Below are 13,839 nucleotides of genomic sequence, written 5' to 3' on the forward strand. Positions count from 1 at the left end.
AGACAGAAATAAATATAAGAATCGCTTCAGCAAACAGATGTTATTTTAGCCTTGTACCAATATTAAAGAAAAGCATATCAGGAAATACAAAATTAAGAATCTACAATACAATCCTACGACCTATAGTTTTATATGCCAGTGAGACATGGAGCTTAACAAAACAAATGGAACAAAGACTACTGGTGTTTGAGAATACAATATTGAGGCGAATTACTGCACCAGTTTTTGATGAAAATGAGAATAGGTGGAGAGGGCGACACAATAATGAGCTGAGGGAAATAACTTAACAAGAGAAAATAACATTTGTTATAGGTAGAACAAAATTGAGATGGGCTGGACATGTGGCGCGCATGGAGGACCATAGAATTCCAAAACGAGTTATGATGGGTAGAATGCCTTGAAGAAGACCCAGAGGGAGACCTCGAATGAGTGGATGCAGAGATGGACAGAAGAGGAATAAATAAAATAACCTGGATGGAAGTAGCACAGGACCGAAGGGTATGGAGAGGATTACTGTTGGCGGACCAGAATCTACACGAGGTTCAAGATCCAACAGAGTGAGTGAGTGAGTGATTCGTAACATTCTGCTCCTCTGGTTATTGGGGCTATGTATAAAATTTGTCAGATTGCACCATCATTACACATTAGTTATTTGATTAATGCTGTTGACCTCAAGAAATATAAAAAGGTTAAAAGCAAACTATTCCACTACAAAGTCATAATTTATTATCACAATACCAGAGACAACAGGAGGAAAGTCTTCAGACAAACTCTTAACCTCAGCCTCCAAGACGTGGTCTAGTCCTTTGGCAATGAAGTCTGAATAGTCTTGAACTTTTATGTTGCCAGACTTAACTTCAAACTATTGGGGAAGAACTGGACGGTAAGAGTGTCTAAACCTATTAACATAGCAATTAAATCATTTTTTTTTTTTTTTTTGTAACAATTACCTTGATTGAACACGGACCAAATTATTTTGTAGTGTACACCTACATGCACACAATACATACACCCCAGTAATCCATACACACAACATACACGAGTACACATTGGGTGTGAACATGTAGCAAAATGTATACTACATCGGCTAAACACTAGCCAATACTATAATGAAAGATATATCTAAAATAGAAACAAACATTCATAATAAAACAATGAGAAAGACACCCCACACCAATCCTAAATTCTAAACCCAACCTGAATGAAGTTTTCCTTTAATAATACCACAAGTGTGAACAACTGTGTCTCAAAGAGCAAGACACAATACAATATAGATATGTATATATCAATAAACATAGGAGGCGTGAAAACTTTGTAGGGTCCAAGAACAAGCAATTATTCATCAACTCTTGGCTGGTGTAGCATTTCGCAGTTTAAGAATGACCATTTAATCTTTCACCCTTACGTCCAACAGTACAATCATTCCATTCCACAAACTGCAATTCACTCATCCACTCACTCCCAGAGTTCATGGCACTGCTGCCCCATGCCCATATGCTGTTCCATCCTCTGTCCCAAAGGCGGCTCCAGTCACATTATCCTACACGCTTTGGTCCAACGCCTTGAGATCTGTGAAAAAAGTACAAAAATTACTAATGCAATTCTGAAAATCACTATGAAACGTTAAATAGAAAAATGCAAAAAATAAGGAATACCTAAAGTGTGAACATTCTGCTATACACGTGGTATGCCACCATGTTTGAATAAAACACTCCGATGTTTACACCAGGAGGCACTTAGCTTTCATTGGTATATTTGCTTTGTCCACGGGCAATCATGACAGGGAACGGAATATCTATTGACATTGAAAACAATAAATCTACACATCTAAAGACAATGCTTAATATATACATAAACATGCATATACACTTATATACATACACATATATTCATAAACATACATGCATGCGCACTATGGTCACCTAGTTCCAAAAAATATAAACTAGAATGAATTCAAAGAGCAACGACAAAGATGGCACAAACACTCCAATTTGACATACGAGCAAGATTGGATAAACTAAATCTACCAACCCTGGAACAAAGAGAAAGTGGAGATTTGCTAACAATCTACAGAATTATGAAAGGAATGGAAATTCTTGGTAGAGGTGACTTGCTAAAATGGGACAAGAAAAACAAGAGGACACGAGAAGAAACTTAAGGACAGTTACAGAAGAGATCTGAAATAGCATATCTTCCCACACAGAAACAAACTGAAGGAGGAAACAGTGAGTGCTAAAACTATACACGACTTATGACCAAAGTGGATTAGGAAAGATACAAAAGCGGGTCACTACGATCATAGCTCTTCCCGTAAAATACTAGGTTAAAACAAACAAAACACACCCACACACACATATATATATATATATATCGTTTTGATCAACCCTGGGTGAACGATTTAAGAATAGTTTCACCTATTCTCCCTTCAGAGGCTAAATAATTTTGGATTACATCCGAATGTATTCTCGGATGATCGAAATATGCAAAAAAATCCTTAGTTTCATTATTCCCGCATCACAATTGTGGAGCTACACACAAAAAAACAGTCTTCCTAGAACTCGCTACGCACATTCCGTCAACGAATTTTTTTTTGCAGGGTCTAAGCACTACTGCATACTACTAAATCAGAACTCCTCCACATCAATACACTTGTTCAGGAAGGAGCATGTGAATAAATTAAAGTTCCAATACTTTTCATTCTCCACAGTGTCTTTCGATACATAGTTCTAGTATTTCCGTGCTTTGATTATGTGGTGTGTAGAGTCATTTCGCAGTGATGTGGACCACTTCGCTGTCCCACTAGTTTTACCGAAATGACACAAATACTATGTATTCTTTCACCTCTGCAACGGATGTGTATCTAACAAGACCGATCCTTCGTGATACCGACGAGGAAGTCATGATGAAAGCTGAACTGACAATTGTAAATACATTTATCTTTCTTTGCTAGGTTGCGATGCATTAACTGCACCTATACCGAAACATAAGCATGTGAACGTGGGATTTAAGTTACATGTTATCTGTACGCTTAATTCTGATGATGCAAGTTACAACCCGGTTATGATATGGCGATTTTTTTCAGTTTCCAAAATGGAAACAGTCCTTAGACCCAGCTAATCACCAAACATTTTTCAGTCAGTATCTCAGTTTCTGTTGAGATGTCAAGATTTCTGTTCAAACTAAATCATTTGTCTGTCTTTACTAAAATCCAACTTACATTTATTTCAAAGAACTTTCTACGGCTATGAAAACAGAATAGTTACTATTGACGAAACTATCATCAATATTCTTTTCAGTAACGGCAATCTTTTATAAGCATCTACGAGTGTCACTGTAGAAAAACATGACTGACAGTAACAGAGTTACCACTGAGTCTGGCAGTCAACGAGGCTATAACCAACCAGCCTAGCAACAGGTCCCAACGCTCGACTCGGTCGCTCCTAGCCGGGTCGAAGTGTACATGTTCCAGTATCGGGGTTCCGATCCACTCTACCGAGGTTCACGTTCATGCACCTCGGTACGAGACGAGCTCGAGTCAACTTCACTACCAACAATAAACCTAACTCTTGTTCAGGCCTACTATATATTATGCGTTCAAGGAAACAAACTAATTATAAAAGGCATAATCCATTATTACTGTAAAGATCGTGATTATATAGCTTCCGCCAAAGTAACTGATCCACCATGTTCTTTAATGCTATCCTGTATTCGTGATCAATCAGTTTACCTTTGCCGTGTGTGGGTGGGTGAGGGGATTTTAATATTCCACACAATCATGCTTACAAGCGCTCGGATTGCCATCATACAGAATACATTCTATCAATCACTACCATTGATTACAATGTGGCATAACTACGTGCACATTTACTGCGCAGATGAGATCCACGGCAAAATCCATGTTCTCCTACAACGCGCTGGCTAAGCCGCCTGACTCATCAGTCGGCTCGGCAGCTGCATACGTTGTACGACACACTGATCACGTACACCCGCAACCTAGCCTCAAGGTCGTCACCAAATTCATACAATGGTTTCACTAATTTCACACCCATGACACATTGTACACCCATAGCTACGGCAAAAAGGAATTTTTATCATACATCTTCCTATTCGTTTCATGTTCAGAGAAAGTTCCGCCTACACACACGATATACATTATATATATATATATATATATATATATATATATATATATATAAAACAACAACAATAATAATAAATAGGTGACAGCACAATACAACTTGCTAAACAAAGCTAACCCAAGGTCTCGTACAGCCGTTGGTGCGAGTGTGGGTGCGTCGTGTGCTTCATGGGGTTGGGGGCTACAATAAAGGTGGTTATAAGAAGTTTATTTGCCAACAAGTCAGATACATGAAACACAAATAATGAAAATAACATAGTTCGCAATTACAACTGCTGAGGATAACAAAAAACCTGGAACCACGTACATTAATTTTTACGCTAGGTTAGTCTTATGGACGATCTTTTCCTTAGTCTACTTCCGGAATACCATTATAGTGAGAGCAAAACTTACACATACCTGCACCCCTTCACGAGTCTGTTGATCCCGTTTACCCTTCCCCATGGGTGTAATTTATAGCCTGTTCCGACTTTGATTGGCGCACCCGAATGGAACGCCAATCGAATGGTAGTGGGGGGCTCGTCTTCATTGATTTCTTCCTTTACTGTTCTAGTATACGGCCAGTTCTCGATTCTTGCGATGTTTGAATCTTCTACTAGCGTTACTTCAAGATCCTATTTTCACGCCTTGAGCCTGTCCATTTGTCAACTAGTTCTAATGATTTTTAGAGAAAATGTAGAACAACAAAATCCTTCGCGTTTGCCTCCGGGTAAAAAGTTGTTTTACAACCTGTGCTGCACAGAAATACTTTCAGACCACAAAAATAGTATTGCTGTCGACAGCTGAAAATAAATGCTTACAAAGCTTCAAACAATCTAAACACTCGAGGTCCACTAATAACATATTTTACACTAACCAAATCGGACGGCAAGGCACGGCTTGATCTGTGTCGTCCCCAGCGCTTTTCCCAGTTCAGGCCCTGGCACAGCGCCAGAAACCACGAGTCGATCGTGCGCATTTCATCGCCCGGTGGTTTGCACCAACCCCTTTAATCCCCATTCAGTACCAAAGGCACTTATTCCTAGTAACTATTCTATTCAGTTCAATGATACCCCTACGATGTAGAGCGGCACACTTATATTAAACCTCTCAGTACAATGAGTAATTTGTAATTTCTGTGAAGGTATACAAATCAATGTTTTTTTTTATTATTATAACTGAAAAAATATCAGACGAAGGCAGGTGTGTGTGTGTGAATAAAAGTATAACCGAGTATAAGAGTATAACAGCCAAGCCGCGTGTACGCCAGTGATAGCCAAGCTTGTATCTCCTCGATCTCTAAGTTAGTAACTTTGTTCGTGGGACACAATCACAACAGTCGTCATCCCCTCGAATACATTCTTCACAAATGAGTTCCATTAACCTTCCGCATTCTCTATACCAGAGAAGACTTGTAGTTCTGCGACACCCCACATTGATGCACATACACTAAGTGAATTTAGCATCGTAATTTCAGACTGATACATTTGTTTTGTGGTCTGAAAATGTGTTTGGACGCTGCAAAATCGACTTTCGTATTTCCCAATTTGTTTACATAGGATGCCACTAAGCCCTACTGATAATGGGAATAGGTGTCCTCCCCATGGAGTGTAAGAGTTAAAGAAAAAAAAAAAAAATAAGGGAGTGTGAGAGAGTGCGGGGGGAGAGGAGATATAGGAAGGAGGGGAGACCAGGGGAAAGAAGGAAGTGCGGGGGAGGGGAACTATATAAATCGTTAGTTCGTCCACATTTGGTTTATGCTGTTTCCGTATGGTCACCTAATCTCATGAAAGACATTGGCAGATTGGAAAAGGTACAACGGCGAGCCACAAAAAACTGATTCTAAAAAAAAAAAAAAAAAAAAAAAAAAAGTACGAAATTCGGCCAAAATTTAATATGTTTTCCCTAAAGCAGTGTAGACTCAGTGGTGACTTGATACAGGTTTTTAAATTTCTAAAGGGAATTGACAACAAAAGTGAAAAAAAAAAAATTCACACTGAACGAGAATCAGAAAAGATCTCATACTGTCAGGATATGGATTTAATTTTGAAGTGGGTAGAAACTTCGCCAACCGTGTAGTTAATGAATGGAATAAACTTCCTGCAGAACCAGTACAATGTTGTTCAGTTCGAAGCTTTAAGAATCATTTAGATGCTGTAACGAGTCACTTATTTTATTTGTTACCATTTGTCTGTATTATTATTTGCACGATTTTAATTTATTATTAATTATATGTCAATTTATTATTATTTACTATTTACCTGTTTGGTTATTATCTAACTATACCCATGCATTTATTTAAACTATTTATTATATTTTTATTTATATATCATTATTTTTTCGCATCCGACCTAGTTATGGACCAAAAGTCTCCTGACGACACGCTTTGAGGAGGGAGTGCGGGGGAAGAGGAAGAGTGGGATGAGGGAGAGGGAGGGGGAAGAGGGAGGGGGAGGGGAGGTAGGGGGTGTGAGGAGGAGGGAGTGCGACAAAGAAGATATTGTGAGGAAGAGTGCATGCATATACGTTATCCCTTCCATTGAATACTACTCTTAAAGACAGACTGATTTTACCTATCATTCCTAAATACATATGGCTATGCCACTGGTACCCAACATGCACTGCAAATGTGTATAGAGCCAAGTATTCGAAAAGGGAAATTGGATAGGTACGAACATTTACATTCCGGAACTGAATAATGTCAATACCCTGTCATTGTTCTGTGGCAGAGTTAAATCCATTTTAGGTATAGAATAGTCAAATCCATGACAGCATAATCAGAACATGCCTTATGTTTTAGTGTACCACGCGCACTTACGCACACACTTTTATCCATTGCCCGGCTATATCATTTAATCCGCCTCAACCTTTAAATTGCCCGGCTATATCATTTAATCCGCCTCAACCTTTGTTCTCAGTTTTATCAACTACTATTCAGTTTTGCACTGTTAATCTTTCCTCATTCAATCTTTCTGTATGTCCATTCCTTCTCAGGTTTGATCTACCCAATCGATAGCTATCCACTCTTACATAGATGCCTCACATTCACCCTATATTATAATCACACTGAGACAGGCGCGCGCGCGTATTTATCCTGATTAACCCTTTTTGAACCTTACGTCAAGTGTTGTACTGTATGTAGACCAGGCGCGGATCCAGTAATGTTATGGGGGGGGGGGGGGCGACCCGATAACCGATACTTGAAACACGCCGATATTTTAACCCTAAGAATAATGCTGTTGGGTTGGAGATTGCTCCAGAAACCTGTCTGTTTTGCTTGTAATTGTATGCAAAATCATATATAATTCAGAAATTTAATTAAAATAATAAATTTGCACTATGAAGTGTTTATCCAAGGAGAATCAAACTCGAGATGAGTGAACAATGGTAATAGACCATCACCATTGTTCTTCATACTCGGGGCGTTTGGGGGGGGGGGGCTTGTATCCGCGCCTGATGTAGACCATACCGTGCAGAGCAAGTGCGGGCACACATGCAAGAACACGAACACACACACGAGCGCGCGCGCACACACAACCTTCAACTACGTTTCGACGAACAATACTGACGATGGGTTTTGAGCGAGGTGTGCATAGTGGTATCGTTAAAGGTAGAAATTTTAATCTTGGAGGGTTAAAAACGGGAGTCATCCCGAAAAATGAAGACTGAATACCCGTGGTCCACCGAACGTATAAAGAAAATATTAGTACACAATGAACACCTTGAAACCTAAGTTCGACGTGACCAAGGACGATTTGGACGAATAGTGCAGATGACTATTCAGGATAACTTGTACGACAGGGCTGGTAGAGGGAAGCTGTCAAGAAGATTCGACCCCACATGGCAGTAGCTAAGATACAAAAATGCCCACGCACATTAGTGGTCAATATCTAATAACCCCCCTTTCCACTATACCTGCGTTTTACTTCTATACATATCACTGCGTTTTGCAACTGCAACAATTGCTCAAGTTGCCGTCAGGTGATTATGTTCAACTTCAGCCAGATAACATTCAACAACGGAGGAATCCCTCTCTAATTAAAAAAAAATTGCCCACCAGATTGGTCTCGCTCTACATTAGGAATTTTATGGTCGTATTTTGAGGACATACCTAGTCGACATTCAAAACACAAAATACAGTGTTGAAAAGCACTACATACAACTGACTGCTGTTCACTTCTATTCGACTGTACAATTCAACCATAACTGTTGTGCTTCACTGCGACTATATTGCATCGCACCTCCCCTTCATCTGTACGACCATGAACCATCCCCATAATTACCTTACGAATTAGAGGAATCTCATGACACTGTTTGAAAAGCTTACAAGGTCTATATTCCAAACTTGTTCGCCTAGCACTAAATTTCTCCAGTTGCTCTCTTACTGTGGACACATTGGACAACAATATGAACTAATAACTTTAATCCAATTACTGATGTAAAATTTAACAAGATGTATAACAATGCGTATGTACCATGTGCCCCTACCCCTACACTTTCAATAAAGCCCACCTCCCGTTGGGAAAGCTAAGCCTAACCAGTTCCACTAGCGACAAACACTGCGACAATATCCAAGCCCTACTGAGTAAATTCAGCTCAATAGCTTCATATCTGAATCAATTCACCAGAAAATACTACCTCTCAACGATTTAATTTTGACAAGTTCAGTCAAAACACATTCCCAAAAAACAAAATATCTGGTCTTCAGCAAGGTTAACATTAAAAATGAAAGTTTACTACTCAAGTAAGCCACAAAAAAAAAAAAATCTAAACAAATATTAAAATCTAATATTTACATGTCATGAATCCGCAATTCCTCTACGCTCCATGTAAGCACACCGAAGTGCCACTTAGTTTGTCCTTCAAACGTGCAGTACTTACCAGATTTACGTGCGAAATTTATGTTAATGTTTCGGCCCTGTAGCTTTTTCTTGTCTGTTGTTTATTTCATTATTTTTCATATTGTTAACGATTTTCCTCGTGTGTCCCGTAACGTCGTGGTTCTTGTTTTGTTCTGCCTCCACCTTCGACCGCTGCTTCCCGCTTCCTCTGGAATGTGTCAGTTTGTCATCGAAGTTGTAATGGTCGTATTCATCGAAGTATGCGTCCGACATCTTTGCTCCTTGAATTCCGTCAACTTGAGTTTACACAGGATGTTAAAATCTGTTGAGATAGGTACCAAGCGTACTCTTTGATAGTCTGGGTTAGTCTCAGCTGATGCACACGTCACAAGTCCTATATATAGAACCGAGGGCCCGCCTCCCAAGTGTGTCGCAGGCATGTGATTGGCTAACCTATAACCTACCTGGTATGTTATGAAGTGGATGATTGGACAGCAAAAGGAGGTTTCCTCTCATTCGCTCGATGTGCACGTGACTTTGGCAGCCGAAATGAGTGTTGAACCCCGTAGCTGATAGAAACTATTGCGTTGTAACATTAAACTCGGATTACATCGTTTGATGACATCAAATTTAATATGTAGTTTATGTTAAAGGCCTAGGTAAAAGTGAACCTTGAGAAGGAATATTTACTCAGGAAGTATAACTATGCCGCCTCAGGAATAGTTGCAACATGCAACAAACAAATCCTCAACAGTGGACTCGCTATCCACGACGAGAACGTTTTCGACATGATGTTTGGTCTTCATGCAGCCAGCGTATCGAAACATGTCACTAAATAAACTGCATCCCTTGAAATTTCATGAAGTTTACAATGTTTGTCATATGACTGTAGTCTCCACTCAATACAGTTGACATGTAATCTGCAAGAATGTTAAGGTGGATTTATATATATATATATATATTTTTACAATCACATATATCATCATCATCATCATCATCATCATCATCATCATCATCATCATCATCATCATCATCGTCATATCATCATCATCATCATCATCATCATCATCATTATCATTATTATTATTATTATTATTGTTGTTATTATAATAATAATAATAATAATAATAATAATTATTATTATTATTATTATTATTATTATTATTATTATTATTATTATTATTATTATTATTATTATTATTATTATTATTATTATTATTATTATTATTATTATTATTATTATTGGTGTTGTTACTATTTTGAGAACAAACGTTCACTTGACGCACCATATTTCCATTGTATTTTTGTTTTTGTTCTATCACACTTGAGTTTGTAACCATTTATTCTGGATACTAACCTACTCCGCTGGGAGTATATTGTACTTTCTAAGTAGTTAAGGGTATTGTTTTCTTATTTTTACTAGATATATTCATGTGTCCTCACATTGTAGTCACTGGACGTAGCCTGTCCACACATTCCCTTCTGAAGATTTGTAGATGGTCAGAACTTATTTTTCTCATCTGGCTTTCAACAATTATCAAATAGTTGTTGGGAAGTGTCATCTACCCTGTCGTTTGTCTTCAGATCTAGTCGAAACCAGCATCTCCATCTAAAGCTGCAGTCACCAAGTACTTCCAAATTTTCTTTAGACTGGGTCTATCAATTACCTCTACATTTACATTACCTCCACTGTAAGAGAGCTGAAACAATCGGAAACTGCTATTCTGTTGTTACGAGCTGGTGACATACAAATAACCCCACAATGGCACGGCACAAACAAAAGTTTAGTGTTTCCTGAAAAGACCATTGAGACCCAAGGACGATTGCTAGGTGCCATGGAGTATATCCAGGGCAACCTCAGGCAACGTTGGTAAATACGCATGGCTGGGGTCAATACCGACATTTGTGGCATTCCACGCCATACCGTCTCGCCAGTATTCTCGTTCTTCTCTTTCCTCGTTCAGTATCATATTTTTTTCTTCATTTTTTTTTAACTGATTCGTACGAAGATGTACGCCTTCTGCGAGGCATCTTATCAATTTATTTTTTACCTAGATAAGTGCTATACTCAACCATTTTTCCCTTAAATTGCTTCATGGGGTTTATCATAAACGCTGGATATCAGAAAACATTAGACTTGTATTTCCTCATTACACACACACACACACACACACACACACACACACACACACACACACACACACACACACACACACACACACACACACACACACACACGGCTCGGTGGCGGACTGGTAAAGCACTGGCCTCACAAGTCAGAGAACCGGGGTTCGATTCCCCGGCCGGGCGGAGATAAGTTGGGTTTGTCTCCTTTCACGTGTAGCCCCTGTTCACCTAGCAGTGAGTAGGTACGGGACGTTAGTCAAGGAGTTGTGACCTTGCTGTCCCGGTGTGTGGAGTGTGAGTGGTCTCAGACCTACCCAGAGATCGGCAAATAATGAGCTCTGAGCTCACTGCCGTAGGGTAGTGTCTGGCTGTCTCGACAGAGACTGCAGCAGATCCGAGGTGAATACACACACACACACACACACACACACACACACACACACACACACACACACACACACACACACACACACACATATATATATATATATACAGATATATACATATATATATATATATATATATATATATATATATATATATATATATATATATATATATATATATAATCTTTGTGGAAGACTGTAAAGAGGTGAACTAGGAAGAATGGGAGATTTGTTGTATTGAAGATTCCTAGTGTAATAGTTTAAGTGCTGCAATGGATAACGCAGTGACCTAATGAGTAAAATTTGAGTGAGGGAAAACACCCCAACGGGAGTGGACTTGATTCATACCAAAGAACCAGACACTATTAGTTCAATGAAGTAGGTTTGTCTCAAAGTAGGCGATCAGGTAGCGTTCGAATTTTAGTTAGAAAGTGGGCAAAATAGAGACTAGAAACGAATCATACAGCCAAGGTAGACTCAGTTTTGAGAAGACAAACTTATCAAGTTCATATTTATAAGATAACATGATGGAAGGTACGGCAAACCAATATTACATGTTTGCGGGCGATGCAAGAATCATGAAAAATTATAAAAGATGAGGAGTACCGAAAAAGTCCAGGCACCATATATGCCTGAGGCCAAGCTTAGAAAATTAATTCCAATGCAAGGCATGTGTAATAGATGAAAAAGCTCATAATTGAATTATCCACTGGAAAGTGAAATCATTACAAAAACAAATTAGGAGGACGATCTAGAGGTGATGATCACGAATAACTCAACACCCAACAAACATATCTGTAAGGTTATGGAGGAGACATCTATCTATATACCAATAGAATTCCTCCACCATATAAGGAAGGGAGCCGGCCAAACCATCATCACCCCCCAACCCACCCCACTCTCATCCGTCATCCATTTCCCTTTTATCGTAATTCCCATACCTACTGCCCGGATCAGAAGTAATGCAGCAAGACACAGTGCATCCACTGCATGACCAGCTGCTTTATTTACACAACGACCCTCCCTTCTCATCCCCTCGTACGAAAGTAGAGAAGACAAGAATAAATCCCTTTGGACTGCGTCAATTTAGATTCTATTCACATTTCTCCCCGTACTCTCTTGCTTTCTCCCTTCCTTGATCCATCCCTTTTACTCAAAGTCCCCTTCACCCCATACATCCTTCTTATTCTTTGTCTTCCCCTTAAGTTCACAATATACACCTATGTTTTCCACGTCTTTTCCAGTCTCTTCATTATTTCCATGTCCCCAAACCATCTCAGTATTCTTCTGTCTACCCTGCCTGCCAGCTTCATTTCCACTCCAGCTCTCCCTCTCACCTCCTCGTTTTTTATTCTATCCATCCTCATAACACCCACCATACTTTTGAAACATTTAATTTCAAACACATTTAAATTATTCCCCTCTACCTCCCTTAAACTCTACCCCATACCGTGTCGTAGACACAATCACCCCTTCATAAAGTCCTCTCTTCGTATACATCTCAGATAACTATTTCTTGTATCACTTTTCATTCACCCCAAAACATTTACCTACTTCCTTCAATTTACATTTCACGTTCACCTCCACTTGTCCATTCCCTACTAAATGTGACCATATATATTTAGAATTATTCACTTCCTCTAATTTCTCTCCCAACTCATTTTCAACTTACTGCCAGCCTCACCTCCTGTGCATCTTACAACTTGCTTGCATTTACCCGCATCTATTTTCAACTTCCTCATATCGCATACCTTCCCAAACTTTGCCATCAACTGTTCTCTGACCAACCCTCAAACTCAGCTCACCTCCCACTTTTCTCCACTCTCTCTAACCATCTCTAATTCTTTGTCCATCATCCTCATATCTACCTCCCGTACCATCCAATCCATATACATGCTTTGAAAAGACATGGTGACATAACACAATCCTGGCGCAGCCCTACCTTCACCTCAAACCACTCACTCTCACCATTCCCAACCCTAACACAAGCTCAATTATTCATGTAAAATCTTTTAACTACCCTTAAGAGCTTCCCCTACAACACATATATCTGCAATACTCCTATAATGCCTTCTTGTCTATCTTGTCATAAGCTTTCTCTAGGTCTATAATATATATATATATATATGTATATATATATATATATATATATATCATATGTATATACATATATATATATATACATATATATATATATATATACATATATATATATACATATATATATATATATATATATATATATATATATATATATATATATATATATATATTCTTACCTTTTGCCAAAAACTTCTCTCAAATCTACCGTACCAGAAAAATTTGATCCTTGCATCCTCGACCTCGACCCACTTTATTCCTAATGAAT

General features: G+C 38.8%; 1 long non-coding RNA gene across 1 annotated transcript; it reads right to left on the reverse strand.

Annotated features, from left to right (window-relative positions):
• Positions 1-709: 709 nt before the first annotated feature.
• LOC143041785 (uncharacterized) lies at positions 710-9,840 on the reverse strand. The gene is made up of 2 exons (XR_012967817.1): positions 8,999-9,840; positions 710-1,569 (listed from the first exon to the last, which is right to left on the reverse strand). It is a non-coding gene; the product is annotated as an uncharacterized LOC143041785 (long non-coding RNA).
• Between the last annotated feature and the right edge of the window lie 3,999 nt (positions 9,841-13,839).

This window comes from Oratosquilla oratoria, chromosome 32 (assembly GCF_046742065.1).
Source record: "Oratosquilla oratoria isolate Oo_2021 chromosome 32, ASM4674206v1, whole genome shotgun sequence".
Lineage (NCBI taxonomy): Eukaryota > Metazoa > Arthropoda > Malacostraca > Stomatopoda > Squillidae > Oratosquilla > Oratosquilla oratoria.